Raw genomic sequence first — 18,874 nt, forward strand, 5'->3', positions numbered from 1 at the left:
AGATTCCTCCCTGGGAAAAGGTGTCAGGACAGAAAGCGATTGCTCCTTTCCTAGGGTTAATGGGGCTCCATCATTGACACCTGAGAGCCCAAGGCTGCAACCTTTTCCCTGAGCGCAAAGCTCGACGGTGCGTTCTACTTGCGGGTCCAAGAAAGTACTGTTTCTCATCCCAGAATTCGAGGCCGATGAAGATTTCTCCCTGGGAAAAAGTGCCAGGACAGAAAGCAATTGTGCCTTTTCTAGGGTTAATGAGGTCCCAAAATTGACACCTGAGAGCCCAAGGCTGCCACCTTTTCCCTGGGCGCAAAGCTCGACGGAGCGTTCCACTTGCGGGACCGGGAAAGTGCCATTTTTCAACCCAGGATTCCAGACCTATGAAGATTCCTCAGAGGGAAAAGGTACCAGGAGACAAAGCCATTGTGTATTTTGTAATGCTAATTGGGCCCCATCTTTGGCACCTGAGAGCCCAAGGCTGCCACCTTTTCCCTGGGTGCAAAGCTCGACGGTGCATACCCTGTGCGGGTCCGGGAACGGGCCGTTTTTCAGCCCAGAATTCCAGACAGAAGTCGATTCCTCTCTGGGAAAAGGTGTCAGGACAGAAAGCCATTGTCCCTTTTCTAGGGGTAATGGGGCCCCATCTATGGCACCTGAGAGCCCAAGGCTGCCACCTTTTCCCTGGGCGCAAATGTCGACAGCGCGTGCCACTTGCAAGTCCGGGAATGTGTCGTTTCTCATGCCAGAATTCCAGGCCAGCGAAGATTTCTCCCTGGGAAAAGGTGCCAGGACAGAAAGCGATTGTGCCTTTTCTAGGGTTAATGGGGCCCCAAAATTGGCAGCTGAGAGCCCAGGGCTGCCACCTTTTCCCTGGGCGCAAAGCTCGACGGTGCGTGCCACACGCGGGTAAGGGAAAGAGCCGTTTTCAGCCCAGAATTCCAGACCTATGAAGATTCCTCCCAGGGAAAAGGTGCCAGGACAGAAAGCGATTGTTCTTTTTCTAGGGGTAATGGGGCCCCATCATTGGCACCTGAGAGCCCAAGGCTGTCCCCTTTTCCCTGAGTGTAAAGCTCGACGGTGCATACCCTGTGTGGGTTCCGGAAAGCGCCAGTTTTCAGCCCAGAATTCCAGACAAAAGTCGATTCCTCTCTGGGAAAAGATGTCAAGACAGAAAGTCATTGTCCCTTTTCTAGGGGTAATGGGGCCCCATCTTTTGCACCTGAGAGCCCAAGGCTGCCACCTTTTCCCTGGGCGCAAATGTCGACGGCGCGTGCCACTTGCGGGTCCAGGAATGTGCTGTTTCTCATCCCAGAATTCGAGGCCGATGTAGATTTCTCCCTGGGAAAAGGTGCCAGGGCAGAAAGCAATTGTGCCTTTTCTAGGGTTAATGGGGCCCCAAAATGGACACCTGAGAGCCCAAGGCTGCCACCTTTTCCCTGGGCGCAAAGCTCGACGGAGCGTTCCACGTGCGGGTCCGGGAAAGTGCCATTTTTCAGCCCAGAATTCCAGACCTATGAAGATTCCTCAGAGGGAAAAGGTACCAGGAGACAAAGCCATTGTGTATTTTGTAATGCTAATTGGGCCCCATCATTGGTACCTGAGAGCCCAAGGCTGCCACCTTTTCCCTGGGTGCAAAGCTCGACGGTGCATACCCTGTGCGGGTCTGGGAAAGGGCCGATTCTCATACCAGAATTCCAAACCGATGAAGATTCCTCCCTGGGAAAAGGTACCAGGACAGAAAGACATTGTGCCTTTTGTAAGGGTAATGGGGCCCCAAAATTGGCACCTGAGAGCCCAAGGCTGCCATCTTTTGCCTGGGCGCAAATGTCGAATGCACGTGCCACTTGCGGGTCCAGGGAAGTGCCATTTTTCAGCCCAGAATTCCAGACGGACGAAGACACTACCCAGGGAAAAGGTGCCAGGTCAGAAATCGAATTGTCCTTTTCTAGGGTCAATGGTGTCCCATCATTGGCACCTGAGAGTTCAAGGCTGCCACCTTTTCCGTGGGCGCAAACATCAACGGCGCGTACCACTTTCTTGTCCGGGAAAGTGCCGTTTTTCAGCCCTGAATTCCAGACGGCTGAAGACTCCTCACAGGGAAGAGGCTCCCAGGACAGAAAGCGATTGTTCCATTTCCAGGGTTAATCGGGCTCCATCATTGGCACCTGAGAGCCCAAGGTTGCCTCCTATACCCTGGGCGCAAAGCTCGACCATGCGTGCTACGTGAGGGTCCGGGAAATTGCCGTTTCTCATTCCAGAATTCCAGACCGATGAAGATTCCTCCCTGGGAAAAGGTGTCAGGACAGAAAGCGATTGTTCCTTTTCTAGGAGTAATGGGGCTCCATCTTTGACACCTGAGAGCCCAAGGCTGCAACCTTTTCCCTGAGCGCAAAGCTCGACGGTGTGTGCCACTTGCGGGTCCAGGAATGTGCTGTTTCTCATCCCAGAATTCGAGGCCGATGTAGATTTCTCCCAGGGAAAAGGTGCCAGGGCAGAAAGCAATTGTGCCTTTTCTAGGGTTAATGGGGCCCTAAAATTGACACCTGAGAGCCCAAGGCTGCCACCTTTTCCCTGGGCGCAAAGCTCGACGGAGCGTTCCACGTGCGGGTCCGGGAAAGTGCCATTTTTCAGCCCAGAATTCCAGACCTATGAAGATTCCTCAGAGGGAAAAGGTACCAGGAGACAAAGCCATTGTGTATTTTGTAATGCTAATTGGGCCCCATCATTGGCACCTGAGAGCCCAAGGCTGCCACCTTTTCCCTGGGTGCAAAGCTCGACGGTGCATACCCTGTGCGGGTCTGGGAAAGGGCCGTTTTTCAGCCCAGAATTCCAGACGGAAGTCGATTCCTCTCTGGGAAAAGGTGTCAGGACAGAAAGCCATTGTGCCTTTTCTAGGGGTAATGGGACCCCATCTTTGGCACCTGAGAGCCCAAGGCTGCCACCTTTTCCCTGGGCGCAAAGCTCGAAGGTGCGTTCCACTTGCAGGTCCGGGGAAGTGCCGTTTTTCAGCCCAGAATTCCAGACGGAAGAAAATTCCTCCCAGGGAAAAGGTGCCAGGACAGAAAGCGATTGTGCCTTTTCTAGGGTTAATGGGGCCCCATGATTGGCACCTGAGAGCCCAAGGCTGCCACCTTTTGCCTGGGCACAAAGCTCGACGATGCGTTCCACTTGCAGGTCCGGGGAAGTACCGTTGTTCAGTCCAGAATTCCAGACGGATGAAAATTCCTCCCAGGGAAAAGGTGCCAGGACAGAAAGCGATTGTTATTTATCTAGTGTTAACGAGGACCCATCATTGGCACCTGAGAGCCCAAGGCTGTCACCTCTTCCCTGGGCGCAAAGCTAGATGGTGCCTGCCACGTGCAGGTCAGAGAAAGTGCTTTGTTCAGCCCAGGATACCAGACGGATGACGACTCCTGCCAGGGAAAGGGCTCCCAGGACAGAAAGTGATTGTTCCATTTCTAGTGTTAATGGGGGCCCGTCATTGGCATCTGAGAGCCAGAGGTTGCCTCCTTTTCCCTGGGCGCAAAGCACGACAGTGCGTGACACGTGCTGGTCCCAGAAAGTGCCATTTTACAGCCCAGAATTCCAGACCAATGAAGACTCCTCCCTGGGAAAAGGTGCCAGGACAGAAAGCCATTGTGCTTTTTGTAAAGGTAATGGGGTCCCATCATTGGCACCTGAGAACCCAAGACTGCCACCTTTTCCCTGGACGCAAAGCTCGATGGTGCGTTCCACTTGCGGGTCCAGGAAAGTGCCGATTCTCAGACCAGAATTCCAAACCGCTGAAGATTCCTCCCTGGGAAAAGGTGCCAGGACAGAAAGCCATTGTGCCTTTTGTAGGGGTAATGGGGCCCCATCATTGGCACCTGAGAGCCCAAGGCTGCCCCCTTTTCCCTGGGCACAAAGCTCGACGGTGTGTACCTTGTGCGGGTTTGGGGCAGTGCCATTTTTGAACCCAGATTTCCAGACGGACGAAGATTCCTCCCTGGGAAAAGGTGCCAGGACAGAAAGCAAGTGTTATTTTTCTAGTGTTAACGAGGCCCCATCATTGGCACCTGAGAGCCCAAGGCTGCCACCTTTTGCCTGGGCGCAAATGTCGACGGCGCGTGCCACTTGCGGGTCCAGGGTAGTGCCATTTTTCAGCCCAGAATTCCAGATGGACGAAGACACCTCCCAGGGAAAGGGTGCCAGGTCAGAAATCGAATTGTCCTTTTCTAAGGTCAATGGTGCCCCATCACTGGCACCTGAGAGTTCAAGGCTGCCACCTTTTCCCTGGGCGCAAACATCAACGGCGCGTACCACTTTCTTGTCTGGGAAAGTGCCGTTTTTCAGCCCTGAATTCCAGACGGATGAAGACTCCTCACAGGGAAGAGGCTCCCAGGACAGAAAGCGATTGTTCCATTTCTAGGGTTAATCGGGCTCCATCTTTGGCACCTGAGAGCCCAAGGTTGCCTCCTATACCCTGGGCACAAAACTCGACCATGCATGCTACGTGAGGGTCCGGGAAATTGCCGTTTCTCATTCCAGAATTCCAGACCGATGAAGATTCCTCCCTGGGAAAAGGTGTCAGGACAGAAAGCGATTGCTCCTTTCCTAGGGTTAATGGGGCTCCATCATTGACACCTGAGAGCCCAAGGCTGCAACCTTTTCCCTGAGCGCAAAGCTCGACGGTGCGTTCTACTTGCGGGTCCAAGAAAGTACTGTTTCTCATCCCAGAATTCGAGGCCGATGAAGATTTCTCCCTGGGAAAAAGTGCCAGGACAGAAAGCAATTGTGCCTTTTCTAGGGTTAATGAGGTCCCAAAATTGACACCTGAGAGCCCAAGGCTGCCACCTTTTCCCTGGGCGCAAAGCTCGACGGAGCGTTCCACTTGCGGGACCGGGAAAGTGCCATTTTTCAACCCAGGATTCCAGACCTATGAAGATTCCTCAGAGGGAAAAGGTACCAGGAGACAAAGCCATTGTGTATTTTGTAATGCTAATTGGGCCCCATCTTTGGCACCTGAGAGCCCAAGGCTGCCACCTTTTCCCTGGGTGCAAAGCTCGACGGTGCATACCCTGTGCGGGTCCGGGAACGGGCCGTTTTTCAGCCCAGAATTCCAGACAGAAGTCGATTCCTCTCTGGGAAAAGGTGTCAGGACAGAAAGCCATTGTGCCTTTTCTAGGGGTAATGGGGCCCCATCTATGGCACCTGAGAGCCCAAGGCTGCCACCTTTTCCCTGGGCGCAAATGTCGACAGCGCGTGCCACTTGCAAGTCCGGGAATGTGTCGTTTCTCATGCCAGAATTCCAGGCCAGCGAAGATTTCTCCCTGGGAAAAGGTGCCAGGACAGAAAGCGATTGTGCCTTTTCTAGGGTTAATGGGGCCCCAAAATTGGCAGCTGAGAGCCCAGGGCTGCCACCTTTTCCCTGGGCGCAAAGCTCGACGGTGCGTGCCACACGCGGGTAAGGGAAAGAGCCGTTTTCAGCCCAGAATTCCAGACCTATGAAGATTCCTCCCAGGGAAAAGGTGCCAGGACAGAAAGCGATTGTTCTTTTTCTAGGGGTAATGGGGCCCCATCATTGGCACCTGAGAGCCCAAGGCTGTCCCCTTTTCCCTGAGTGTAAAGCTCGACGGTGCATACCCTGTGTGGGTTCCGGAAAGCGCCAGTTTTCAGCCCAGAATTCCAGACAAAAGTCGATTCCTCTCTGGGAAAAGATGTCAAGACAGAAAGTCATTGTCCCTTTTCTAGGGGTAATGGGGCCCCATCTTTTGCACCTGAGAGCCCAAGGCTGCCACCTTTTCCCTGGGCGCAAATGTCGACGGCGCGTGCCACTTGCGGGTCCAGGAATGTGCTGTTTCTCATCCCAGAATTCGAGGCCGATGTAGATTTCTCCCTGGGAAAAGGTGCCAGGGCAGAAAGCAATTGTGCCTTTTCTAGGGTTAATGGGGCCCCAAAATGGACACCTGAGAGCCCAAGGCTGCCACCTTTTCCCTGGGCGCAAAGCTCGACGGAGCGTTCCACGTGCGGGTCCGGGAAAGTGCCATTTTTCAGCCCAGAATTCCAGACCTATGAAGATTCCTCAGAGGGAAAAGGTACCAGGAGACAAAGCCATTGTGTATTTTGTAATGCTAATTGGGCCCCATCATTGGTACCTGAGAGCCCAAGGCTGCCACCTTTTCCCTGGGTGCAAAGCTCGACGGTGCATACCCTGTGCGGGTCTGGGAAAGGGCCGATTCTCATACCAGAATTCCAAACCGATGAAGATTCCTCCCTGGGAAAAGGTACCAGGACAGAAAGACATTGTGCCTTTTGTAAGGGTAATGGGGCCCCAAAATTGGCACCTGAGAGCCCAAGGCTGCCATCTTTTGCCTGGGCGCAAATGTCGAATGCACGTGCCACTTGCGGGTCCAGGGAAGTGCCATTTTTCAGCCCAGAATTCCAGACGGACGAAGACACTACCCAGGGAAAAGGTGCCAGGTCAGAAATCGAATTGTCCTTTTCTAGGGTCAATGGTGTCCCATCATTGGCACCTGAGAGTTCAAGGCTGCCACCTTTTCCGTGGGCACAAACATCAACGGCGCGTACCACTTTCTTGTCCGGGAAAGTGCCGTTTTTCAGCCCTGAATTCCAGACGGCTGAAGACTCCTCACAGGGAAGAGGCTCCCAGGACAGAAAGCGATTGTTCCATTTCCAGGGTTAATCGGGCTCCATCATTGGCACCTGAGAGCCCAAGGTTGCCTCCTATACCCTGGGCGCAAAGCTCGACCATGTGTGCTACGTGAGGGTCCGGGAAATTGCCGTTTCTCATTCCAGAATTCCAGACCGATGAAGATTCCTCCCTGGGAAAAGGTGTCAGGACAGAAAGCGATTGTTCCTTTTCTAGGAGTAATGGGGCTCCATCTTTGACACCTGAGAGCCCAAGGCTGCAACCTTTTCCCTGAGCGCAAAGCTCGACGGTGTGTGCCACTTGCGGGTCCAGGAATGTGCTGTTTCTCATCCCAGAATTCGAGGCCGATGTAGATTTCTCCCAGGGAAAAGGTGCCAGGGCAGAAAGCAATTGTGCCTTTTCTAGGGTTAATGGGGCCCTAAAATTGACACCTGAGAGCCCAAGGCTGCCACCTTTTCCCTGGGCGCAAAGCTCGACGGAGCGTTCCACGTGCGGGTCCGGGAAAGTGCCATTTTTCAGCCCAGAATTCCAGACCTATGAAGATTCCTCAGAGGGAAAAGGTACCAGGAGACAAAGCCATTGTGTATTTTGTAATGCTAATTGGGCCCCATCATTGGCACCTGAGAGCCCAAGGCTGCCACCTTTTCCCTGGGTGCAAAGCTCGACGGTGCATACCCTGTGCGGGTCTGGGAAAGGGCCGTTTTTCAGCCCAGAATTCCAGACGGAAGTCGATTCCTCTCTGGGAAAAGGTGTCAGGACAGAAAGCCATTGTGCCTTTTCTAGGGGTAATGGGACCCCATCTTTGGCACCTGAGAGCCCAAGGCTGCCACCTTTTCCCTGGGCGCAAAGCTCGAAGGTGCGTTCCACTTGCAGGTCCGGGGAAGTGCCGTTTTTCAGCCCAGAATTCCAGACGGAAGAAAATTCCTCCCAGGGAAAAGGTGCCAGGACAGAAAGCGATTGTGCCTTTTCTAGGGTTAATGGGGCCCCATGATTGGCACCTGAGAGCCCAAGGCTGCCACCTTTTGCCTGGGCACAAAGCTCGACGATGCGTTCCACTTGCAGGTCCGGGGAAGTACCGTTGTTCAGTCCAGAATTCCAGACGGATGAAAATTCCTCCCTGGGAAAAAGTGCCAGGACAGAAAGCGATTGTTATTTATCTAGTGTTAACGAGGACCCATCATTGGCACCTGAGAGCCCAAGGCTGTCACCTCTTCCCTGGGCGCAAAGCTAGATGGTGCCTGCCACGTGCAGGTCAGAGAAAGTGCTTTGTTCAGCCCAGGATACCAGACGGATGACGACTCCTGCCAGGGAAAGGGCTCCCAGGACAGAAAGTGATTGTTCCATTTCTAGTGTTAATGGGGGCCCGTCATTGGCATCTGAGAGCCAGAGGTTGCCTCCTTTTCCCTGGGCGCAAAGCACGACAGTGCGTGCCACGTGCTGGTCCCAGAAAGTGCCATTTTACAGCCCAGAATTCCAGACCAATGAAGACTCCTCCCAGGGAAAAGGTGCCAGGACAGAAAGCCATTGTGCTTTTTGTAAAGGTAATGGGGTCCCATCATTGGCACCTGAGAACCCAAGACTGCCACCTTTTCCCTGGACGCAAAGCTCGATGGTGCGTTCCACTTGCGGGTCCAGGAAAGTGCCGATTCTCAGACCAGAATTCCAAACCGCTGAAGATTCCTCCCTGGGAAAAGGTGCCAGGACAGAAAGCCATTGTGCCTTTTGTAGGGGTAATGGGGCCCCATCATTGGCACCTGAGAGCCCAAGGCTGCCCCCTTTTCCCTGGGCACAAAGCTCGACGGTGTGTACCTTGTGCGGGTTTGGGGCAGTGCCATTTTTGAACCCAGATTTCCAGACGGACGAAGATTCCTCCCTGGGAAAAGGTGCCAGGACAGAAAGCAAGTGTTATTTTTCTAGTGTTAACGAGGCCCCATCATTGGCACCTGAGAGCCCAAGGCTGCCACCTTTTGCCTGGGCGCAAATGTCGACGGCGCGTGCCACTTGCGGGTCCAGGGTAGTGCCATTTTTCAGCCCAGAATTCCAGATGGACGAAGACACCTCCCAGGGAAAGGGTGCCAGGTCAGAAATCGAATTGTCCTTTTCTAAGGTCAATGGTGCCCCATCACTGGCACCTGAGAGTTCAAGGCTGCCACCTTTTCCCTGGGCGCAAACATCAACGGCGCGTACCACTTTCTTGTCTGGGAAAGTGCCGTTTTTCAGCCCTGAATTCCAGACGGATGAAGACTCCTCACAGGGAAGAGGCTCCCAGGACAGAAAGCGATTGTTCCATTTCTAGGGTTAATCGGGCTCCATCTTTGGCACCTGAGAGCCCAAGGTTGCCTCCTATACCCTGGGCACAAAACTCGACCATGCATGCTACGTGAGGGTCCGGGAAATTGCCGTTTCTCATTCCAGAATTCCAGACCGATGAAGATTCCTCCCTGGGAAAAGGTGTCAGGACAGAAAGCGATTGCTCCTTTCCTAGGGTTAATGGGGCTCCATCATTGACACCTGAGAGCCCAAGGCTGCAACCTTTTCCCTGAGCGCAAAGCTCGATGGTGCGTTCTACTTGCGGGTCCAAGAAAGTACTGTTTCTCATCCCAGAATTCGAGGCCGATGAAGATTTCTCCCTGGGAAAAAGTGCCAGGACAGAAAGCAATTGTGCCTTTTCTAGGGTTAATGAGGTCCCAAAATTGACACCTGAGAGCCCAAGGCTGCCACCTTTTCCCTGGGCGCAAAGCTCGACGGAGCGTTCCACTTGCGGGACCGGGAAAGTGCCATTTTTCAACCCAGGATTCCAGACCTATGAAGATTCCTCAGAGGGAAAAGGTACCAGGAGACAAAGCCATTGTGTATTTTGTAATGCTAATTGGGCCCCATCTTTGGCACCTGAGAGCCCAAGGCTGCCACCTTTTCCCTGGGTGCAAAGCTCGACGGTGCATACCCTGTGCGGGTCCGGGAACGGGCCGTTTTTCAGCCCAGAATTCCAGACAGAAGTCGATTCCTCTCTGGGAAAAGGTGTCAGGACAGAAAGCCATTGTCCCTTTTCTAGGGGTAATGGGGCCCCATCTATGGCACCTGAGAGCCCAAGGCTGCCACCTTTTCCCTGGGCGCAAATGTCGACAGCGCGTGCCACTTGCAAGTCCGGGAATGTGTCGTTTCTCATGCCAGAATTCCAGGCCAGCGAAGATTTCTCCCTGGGAAAAGGTGCCAGGACAGAAAGCGATTGTGCCTTTTCTAGGGTTAATGGGGCCCCAAAATTGGCAGCTGAGAGCCCAGGGCTGCCACCTTTTCCCTGGGCGCAAAGCTCGACGGTGCGTGCCACACGCGGGTAAGGGAAAGAGCCGTTTTCAGCCCAGAATTCCAGACCTATGAAGATTCCTCCCAGGGAAAAGGTGCCAGGACAGAAAGCGATTGTTCTTTTTCTAGGGGTAATGGGGCCCCATCATTGGCACCTGAGAGCCCAAGGCTGTCCCCTTTTCCCTGAGTGTAAAGCTCGACGGTGCATACCCTGTGTGGGTTCCGGAAAGCGCCAGTTTTCAGCCCAGAATTCCAGACAAAAGTCGATTCCTCTCTGGGAAAAGATGTCAAGACAGAAAGTCATTGTCCCTTTTCTAGGGGTAATGGGGCCCCATCTTTTGCACCTGAGAGCCCAAGGCTGCCACCTTTTCCCTGGGCGCAAATGTCGACGGCGCGTGCCACTTGCGGGTCCAGGAATGTGCTGTTTCTCATCCCAGAATTCGAGGCCGATGTAGATTTCTCCCTGGGAAAAGGTGCCAGGGCAGAAAGCAATTGTGCCTTTTCTAGGGTTAATGGGGCCCCAAAATGGACACCTGAGAGCCCAAGGCTGCCACCTTTTCCCTGGGCGCAAAGCTCGACGGAGCGTTCCACGTGCGGGTCCGGGAAAGTGCCATTTTTCAGCCCAGAATTCCAGACCTATGAAGATTCCTCAGAGGGAAAAGGTACCAGGAGACAAAGCCATTGTGTATTTTGTAATGCTAATTGGGCCCCATCATTGGCACCTGAGAGCCCAAGGCTGCCACCTTTTCCCTGGTTGCAAAGCTCGACGGAGCATACCCTGTGCGGGTCTGGGAAAGGGCCGATTCTCATACCAGAATTCCAAACCGATGAAGATTCCTCCCTGGGAAAAGGTACCAGGACAGAAAGACATTGTGCCTTTTGTAAGGGTAATGGGGCCCCAAAATTGGCACCTGAGAGCCCAAGGCTGCCATCTTTTGCCTGGGCGCAAATGTCGAATGCACGTGCCACTTGCGGGTCCAGGGAAGTGCCATTTTTCAGCCCAGAATTCCAGACGGACGAAGACACTACCCAGGGAAAAGGTGCCAGGTCAGAAATCGAATTGTCCTTTTCTAGGGTCAATGGTGTCCCATCATTGGCACCTGAGAGTTCAAGGCTGCCACCTTTTCCGTGGGCACAAACATCAACGGCGCGTACCACTTTCTTGTCCGGGAAAGTGCCGTTTTTCAGCCCTGAATTCCAGACGGCTGAAGACTCCTCACAGGGAAGAGGCTCCCGGACAGAAAGCGATTGTTCCATTTCCAGGGTTAATCGGGCTCCATCATTGGCACCTGAGAGCCCAAGGTTGCCTCCTATACCCTGGGCGCAAAGCTCGACCATGCGTGCTACGTGAGGGTCCGGGAAATTGCCGTTTCTCATTCCAGAATTCCAGACCGATGAAGATTCCTCCCTGGGAAAAGGTGTCAGGACAGAAAGCGATTGCTCCTTTCCTAGGGTTAATGGGGCTCCATCATTGACACCTGAGAGCCCAAGGCTGCAACCTTTTCCCTGAGCGCAAAGCTCGACGGTGCATACCCTGTGCGGGTCCGGGAACGGGCCGTTTTTCAGCCCAGAATTCCAGACAGAAGTCGATTCCTCTCTGGGAAAAGGTGTCAGGACAGAAAGCCATTGTCCCTTTTCTAGGGGTAATGGGGCCCCATCTATGGCACCTGAGAGCCCAAGGCTGCCACCTTTTCCCTGGGCGCAAATGTCGACAGCGCGTGCCACTTGCAAGTCCGGGAATGTGTCGTTTCTCATGCCAGAATTCCAGGCCAGCGAAGATTTCTCCCTGGGAAAAGGTGCCAGGACAGAAAGCGATTGTGCCTTTTCTAGGGTTAATGGGGCCCCAAAATTGGCAGCTGAGAGCCCAGGGCTGCCACCTTTTCCCTGGGCGCAAAGCTCGACGGTGCGTGCCACACGCGGGTAAGGGAAAGAGCCGTTTTCAGCCCAGAATTCCAGACCTATGAAGATTCCTCCCAGGGAAAAGGTGCCAGGACAGAAAGCGATTGTTCTTTTTCTAGGGGTAATGGGGCCCCATCATTGGCACCTGAGAGCCCAAGGCTGTCCCCTTTTCCCTGAGTGTAAAGCTCGACGGTGCATACCCTGTGTGGGTTCCGGAAAGCGCCAGTTTTCAGCCCAGAATTCCAGACAAAAGTCGATTCCTCTCTGGGAAAAGATGTCAAGACAGAAAGTCATTGTCCCTTTTCTAGGGGTAATGGGGCCCCATCTTTTGCACCTGAGAGCCCAAGGCTGCCACCTTTTCCCTGGGCGCAAATGTCGACGGCGCGTGCCACTTGCGGGTCCAGGAATGTGCTGTTTCTCATCCCAGAATTCGAGGCCGATGTACATTTCTCCCTGGGAAAAGGTGCCAGGGCAGAAAGCAATTGTGCCTTTTCTAGGGTTAATGGGGCCCCAAAATGGACACCTGAGAGCCCAAGGCTGCCACCTTTTCCCTGGGCGCAAAGCTCGACGGAGCGTTCCACGTGCGGGTCCGGGAAAGTGCCATTTTTCAGCCCAGAATTCCAGACCTATGAAGATTCCTCAGAGGGAAAAGGTACCAGGAGACAAAGCCATTGTGTATTTTGTAATGCTAATTGGGCCCCATCATTGGTACCTGAGAGCCCAAGGCTGCCACCTTTTCCCTGGGTGCAAAGCTCGACGGTGCATACCCTGTGCGGGTCTGGGAAAGGGCCGATTCTCATACCAGAATTCCAAACCGATGAAGATTCCTCCCTGGGAAAAGGTACCAGGACAGAAAGACATTGTGCCTTTTGTAAGGGTAATGGGGCCCCAAAATTGGCACCTGAGAGCCCAAGGCTGCCATCTTTTGCCTGGGCGCAAATGTCGAATGCACGTGCCACTTGCGGGTCCAGGGAAGTGCCATTTTTCAGCCCAGAATTCCAGACGGACGAAGACACTACCCAGGGAAAAGGTGCCAGGTCAGAAATCGAATTGTCCTTTTCTAGGGTCAATGGTGTCCCATCATTGGCACCTGAGAGTTCAAGGCTGCCACCTTTTCCGTGGGCGCAAACATCAACGGCGCGTACCACTTTCTTGTCCGGGAAAGTGCCGTTTTTCAGCCCTGAATTCCAGACGGCTGAAGACTCCTCACAGGGAAGAGGCTCCCAGGACAGAAAGCGATTGTTCCATTTCCAGGGTTAATCGGGCTCCATCATTGGCACCTGAGAGCCCAAGGTTGCCTCCTATACCCTGGGCGCAAAGCTCGACCATGCGTGCTACGTGAGGGTCCGGGAAATTGCCGTTTCTCATTCCAGAATTCCAGACCGATGAAGATTCCTCCCTGGGAAAAGGTGTCAGGACAGAAAGCGATTGTTCCTTTTCTAGGAGTAATGGGGCTCCATCTTTGACACCTGAGAGCCCAAGGCTGCAACCTTTTCCCTGAGCGCAAAGCTCGACGGTGCATACCCTGTGCGGGTCCAGGAATGTGCTGTTTCTCATCCCAGAATTCGAGGCCGATGTAGATTTCTTCCAGGGAAAAGGTGCCAGGGCAGAAAGCAATTGTGCCTTTTCTAGGGTTAATGGGGCCCTAAAATTGACACCTGAGAGCCCAAGGCTGCCACCTTTTCCCTGGGCGCAAAGCTCGACGGAGCGTTCCACGTGCGGGTCCGGGAAAGTGCCATTTTTCAGCCCAGAATTCCAGACCTATGAAGATTCCTCAGAGGGAAAAGGTACCAGGAGACAAAGCCATTGTGTATTTTGTAATGCTAATTGGGCCCCATCATTGGCACCTGAGAGCCCAAGGCTGCCACCTTTTCCCTGGGTGCAAAGCTCGACGGTGCATACCCTGTGCGGGTCTGGGAAAGGGCCGTTTTTCAGCCCAGAATTCCAGACGGAAGTCGATTCCTCTCTGGGAAAAGGTGTCAGGACAGAAAGCCATTGTGCCTTTTCTAGGGGTAATGGGACCCCATCTTTGGCACCTGAGAGCCCAAGGCTGCCACCTTTTCCCTGGGCGCAAAGCTCGAAGGTGCGTTCCACTTGCAGGTCCGGGGAAGTGCCGTTTTTCAGCCCAGAATTCCAGACGGAAGAAAATTCCTCCCAGGGAAAAGGTGCCAGGACAGAAAGCGATTGTGCCTTTTCTAGGGTTAATGGGGCCCCATGATTGGCACCTGAGAGCCCAAGGCTGCCACCTTTTGCCTGGGCACAAAGCTCGACGATGCGTTCCACTTGCAGGTCCGGGGAAGTACCGTTGTTCAGTCCAGAATTCCAGACGGATGAAAATTCCTCCCTGGGAAAAAGTGCCAGGACAGAAAGCGATTGTTATTTATCTAGTGTTAACGAGGACCCATCATTGGCACCTGAGAGCCCAAGGCTGTCACCTCTTCCCTGGGCGCAAAGCTAGATGGTGCCTGCCACGTGCAGGTCAGAGAAAGTGCTTTGTTCAGCCCAGGATACCAGACGGATGACGACTCCTGCCAGGGAAAGGGCTCCCAGGACAGAAAGTGATTGTTCCATTTCTAGTGTTAATGGGGGCCCGTCATTGGCATCTGAGAGCCAGAGGTTGCCTCCTTTTCCCTGGGCGCAAAGCACGACAGTGCGTGACACGTGCTGGTCCCAGAAAGTGCCATTTTACAGCCCAGAATTCCAGACCAATGAAGACTCCTCCCTGGGAAAAGGTGCCAGGACAGAAAGCCATTGTGCTTTTTGTAAAGGTAATGGGGTCCCATCATTGGCACCTGAGAACCCAAGACTGCCACCTTTTCCCTGGACGCAAAGCTCGATGGTGCGTTCCACTTGCGGGTCCAGGAAAGTGCCGATTCTCAGACCAGAATTCCAAACCGCTGAAGATTCCTCCCTGGGAAAAGGTGCCAGGACAGAAAGCCATTGTGCCTTTTGTAGGGGTAATGGGGCACCATCATTGGAACCTGAGAGCCCAAGGCTGCCCCCTTTTCCCTGGGAGCAAAGCTCGACGGTGTGTACCTTGTGCGGGTTTGGGGCAGTGCCATTTTTGAACCCAGATTTCCAGACGGACGAAGATTCCTGCCTGGGAAAAGGTGCCAGGACAGAAAGCAAGTGTTATTTTTCTAGTGTTAACGAGGCCCCATCATTGGCACCTGAGAGCCCAAGGCTGCCACCTTTTGCCTGGGCGCAAATGTCGACGGCGCGTGCCACTTGCGGGTCCAGGGTAGTGCCATTTTTCAGCCCAGAATTCCAGATGGACGAAGACACCTCCCAGGGAAAGGGTGCCAGGTCAGAAATCGAATTGTCCTTTTCTAAGGTCAATGGTGCCCCATCACTGGCACCTGAGAGTTCAAGGCTGCCACCTTTTCCCTGGGCGCAAACATCAACGGCGCGTACCACTTTCTTGTCTGGGAAAGTGCCGTTTTTCAGCCCTGAATTCCAGACGGATGAAGACTCCTCACAGGGAAGAGGCTCCCAGGACAGAAAGCGATTGTTCCATTTCTAGGGTTAATCGGGCTCCATCTTTGGCACCTGAGAGCCCAAGGTTGCCTCCTATACCCTGGGCACAAAACTCGACCATGCATGCTACGTGAGGGTCCGGGAAATTGCCGTTTCTCATTCCAGAATTCCAGACCGATGAAGATTCCTCCCTGGGAAAAGGTGTCAGGACAGAAAGCGATTGCTCCTTTCCTAGGGTTAATGGGGCTCCATCATTGACACCTGAGAGCCCAAGGCTGCAACCTTTTCCCTGAGCGCAAAGCTCGACGGTGCGTTCTACTTGCGGGTCCAAGAAAGTACTGTTTCTCATCCCAGAATTCGAGGCCGATGAAGATTTCTCCCTGGGAAAAAGTGCCAGGACAGAAAGCAATTGTGCCTTTTCTAGGGTTAATGAGGTCCCAAAATTGACACCTGAGAGCCCAAGGCTGCCACCTTTTCCCTGGGCGCAAAGCTCGACGGAGCGTTCCACTTGCGGGACCGGAAAAGTGCCATTTTTCAACCCAGGATTCCAGACCTATGAAGATTCCTCAGAGGGAAAAGGTACCAGGAGACAAAGCCATTGTGTATTTTGTAATGCTAATTGGGCCCCATCTTTGGCACCTGAGAGCCCAAGGCTGCCACCTTTTCCCTGGGTGCAAAGCTCGACGGTGCATACCCTGTGCGGGTCCGGGAACGGGCCGTTTTTCAGCCCAGAATTCCAGACAGAAGTCGATTCCTCTCTGGGAAAAGGTGTCAGGACAGAAAGCCATTGTCCCTTTTCTAGGGGTAATGGGGCCCCATCTATGGCACCTGAGAGCCCAAGGCTGCCACCTTTTCCCTGGGCGCAAATGTCGACAGCGCGTGCCACTTGCAAGTCCGGGAATGTGTCGTTTCTCATGCCAGAATTCCAGGCCAGCGAAGATTTCTCCCTGGGAAAAGGTGCCAGGACAGAAAGCGATTGTGCCTTTTCTAGGGTTAATGGGGCCCCAAAATTGGCAGCTGAGAGCCCAGGGCTGCCACCTTTTCCCTGGGCGCAAAGCTCGACGGTGCGTGCCACACGCGGGTAAGGGAAAGAGCCGTTTTCAGCCCAGAATTCCAGACCTATGAAGATTCCTCCCAGGGAAAAGGTGCCAGGACAGAAAGCGATTGTTCTTTTTCTAGGGGTAATGGGGCCCCATCATTGGCACCTGAGAGCCCAAGGCTGTCCCCTTTTCCCTGAGTGTAAAGCTCGACGGTGCATACCCTGTGTGGGTTCCGGAAAGCGCCAGTTTTCAGCCCAGAATTCCAGACAAAAGTCGATTCCTCTCTGGGAAAAGATGTCAAGACAGAAAGTCATTGTCCCTTTTCTAGGGGTAATGGGGCCCCATCTTTTGCACCTGAGAGCCCAAGGCTGCCACCTTTTCCCTGGGCGCAAATGTCGACGGCGCGTGCCACTTGCGGGTCCAGGAATGTGCTGTTTCTCATCCCAGAATTCGAGGCCGATGTAGATTTCTCCCTGGGAAAAGGTGCCAGGGCAGAAAGCAATTGTGCCTTTTCTAGGGTTAATGGGGCCCCAAAATGGACACCTGAGAGCCCAAGGCTGCCACCTTTTCCCTGGGCGCAAAGCTCGACGGAGCGTTCCACGTGCGGGTCCGGGAAAGTGCCATTTTTCAGCCCAGAATTCCAGACCTATGAAGATTCCTCAGAGGGAAAAGGTACCAGGAGACAAAGCCATTGTGTATTTTGTAATGCTAATTGGGCCCCATCATTGGTACCTGAGAGCCCAAGGCTGCCACCTTTTCCCTGGGTGCAAAGCTCGACGGAGCATACCCTGTGCGGGTCTGGGAAAGGGCCGATTCTCATACCAGAATTCCAAACCGATGAAGATTCCTCCCTGGGAAAAGGTACCAGGACAGAAAGACATTGTGCCTTTTGTAAGGGTAATGGGGCCCCAAAATTGGCACCTGAGAGCCCAAGGCTGCCATCTTTTGCCTGGGCGCAAATGTCGAATGCACGTGCCACTTGCGGGTCCAGGGAAGTGCCATTTTTCAGCCCAGAATTCCAGACGGACGAAGACACTACCCAGGGAAAAGGTGCCAGGTCAGAAATCGAATTGTCCTTTTCTAGGGTCAATGGTGTCCCATCATTGGCACCTGAGAGTTCAAGGCTGCCACCTTTTCCGTGGGCACAAACATCAACGGCGCGTACCACTTTCTTGTCCGGGAAAGTGCCGTTTTTCAGCCCTGAATTCCAGACGGCTGAAGACTCCTCACAGGGAAGAGGCTCCCAGGACAGAAAGCGATTGTTCCATTTCCAGGGTTAATCGGGCTCCATCATTGGCACCTGAGAGCCCAAGGTTGCCTCCTATACCCTGGGCGCAAAGCTCGACCATGCGTGCTAGGTGAGGGTCCGGGAAATTGCCGTTTCTCATTCCAGAATTCCAGACCGATGAAGATTCCTCCCTGGGAAAAGGTGTCAGGACAGAAAGCGATTGTTCCTTTTCTAGGAGTAATGGGGCTCCATCTTTGACACCTGAGAGCCCAAGGCTGCCACCTTTTCCCTGAGCGCAAAGCTCGACGGTGTGTGCCACTTGCGGGTCCAGGAATGTGCTGTTTCTCATCCCAGAATTCGAGGCCGATGTACATTTCTCCCAGGGAAAAGGTGCCAGGGCAGAAAGCAATTGTGCCTTTTCTAGGGTTAATGGGGCCCTAAAATTGACACCTGAGAGCCCAAGGCTGCCACCTTTTCCCTGGGCGCAAAGCTCGACGGAGCGTTCCACGTGCGGGTCCGGGAAAGTGCCATTTTTCAGCCCAGAATTCCAGACCTATGAAGATTCCTCAGAGGGAAAAGGTACCAGGAGACAAAGCCATTGTGTATTTTGTAATGCTAATTGGGCCCCATCATTGGCACCTGAGAGCCCAAGGCTGCCACCTTTTCCCTGGGTGCAAAGCTCGACGGTGCATACCCTGTGCAGGTCTGGGAAAGGGCCGTTTTTCAGCCCAGAATTCCAGACGGAAGTCGATTCCTCTCTGGGAAAAGGTGTCAGGACAGAAAGCCATTGTGCCTTTTCTAGGGGTAATGGGACCCCATCTTTGGCACCTGAGAGCCCAAGGCTGCCACCTTTTCCCTGGGCGCAAAGCTCGAAGGTGCGTTCCACTTGCAGGTCCGGGGAAGTGCCGTTTTTCAGCCCAGAATTCCAGACGGAAGAAAATTCCTCCCAGGGAAAAGGTGCCAGGACAGAAAGCGATTGTGCCTTTTCTAGGGTTAATGGGGCCCCATGATTGGCACCTGAGAGCCCAAGGCTGCCACCTTTTGCCTGGGCACAAAGCTCGACGATGCGTTCCACTTGCAGGTCCGGGGAAGTACCGTTGTTCAGTCCAGAATTCCAGACGGATGAAAATTCCTCCCTGGGAAAAAGTGCCAGGACAGAAAGCGATTGTTATTTATCTAGTGTTAACGAGGACCCATCATTGGCACCTGAGAGCCCAAGGCTGTCACCTCTTCCCTGGGCGCAAAGCTAGATGGTGCCTGCCACGTGCAGGTCAGAGAAAGTGCTTT

The sequence above is a fragment of the Pithys albifrons genome, chromosome 17, assembly GCF_047495875.1.
Source record: "Pithys albifrons albifrons isolate INPA30051 chromosome 17, PitAlb_v1, whole genome shotgun sequence".
Classification (NCBI taxonomy): Eukaryota; Metazoa; Chordata; class Aves; order Passeriformes; family Thamnophilidae; genus Pithys; species Pithys albifrons.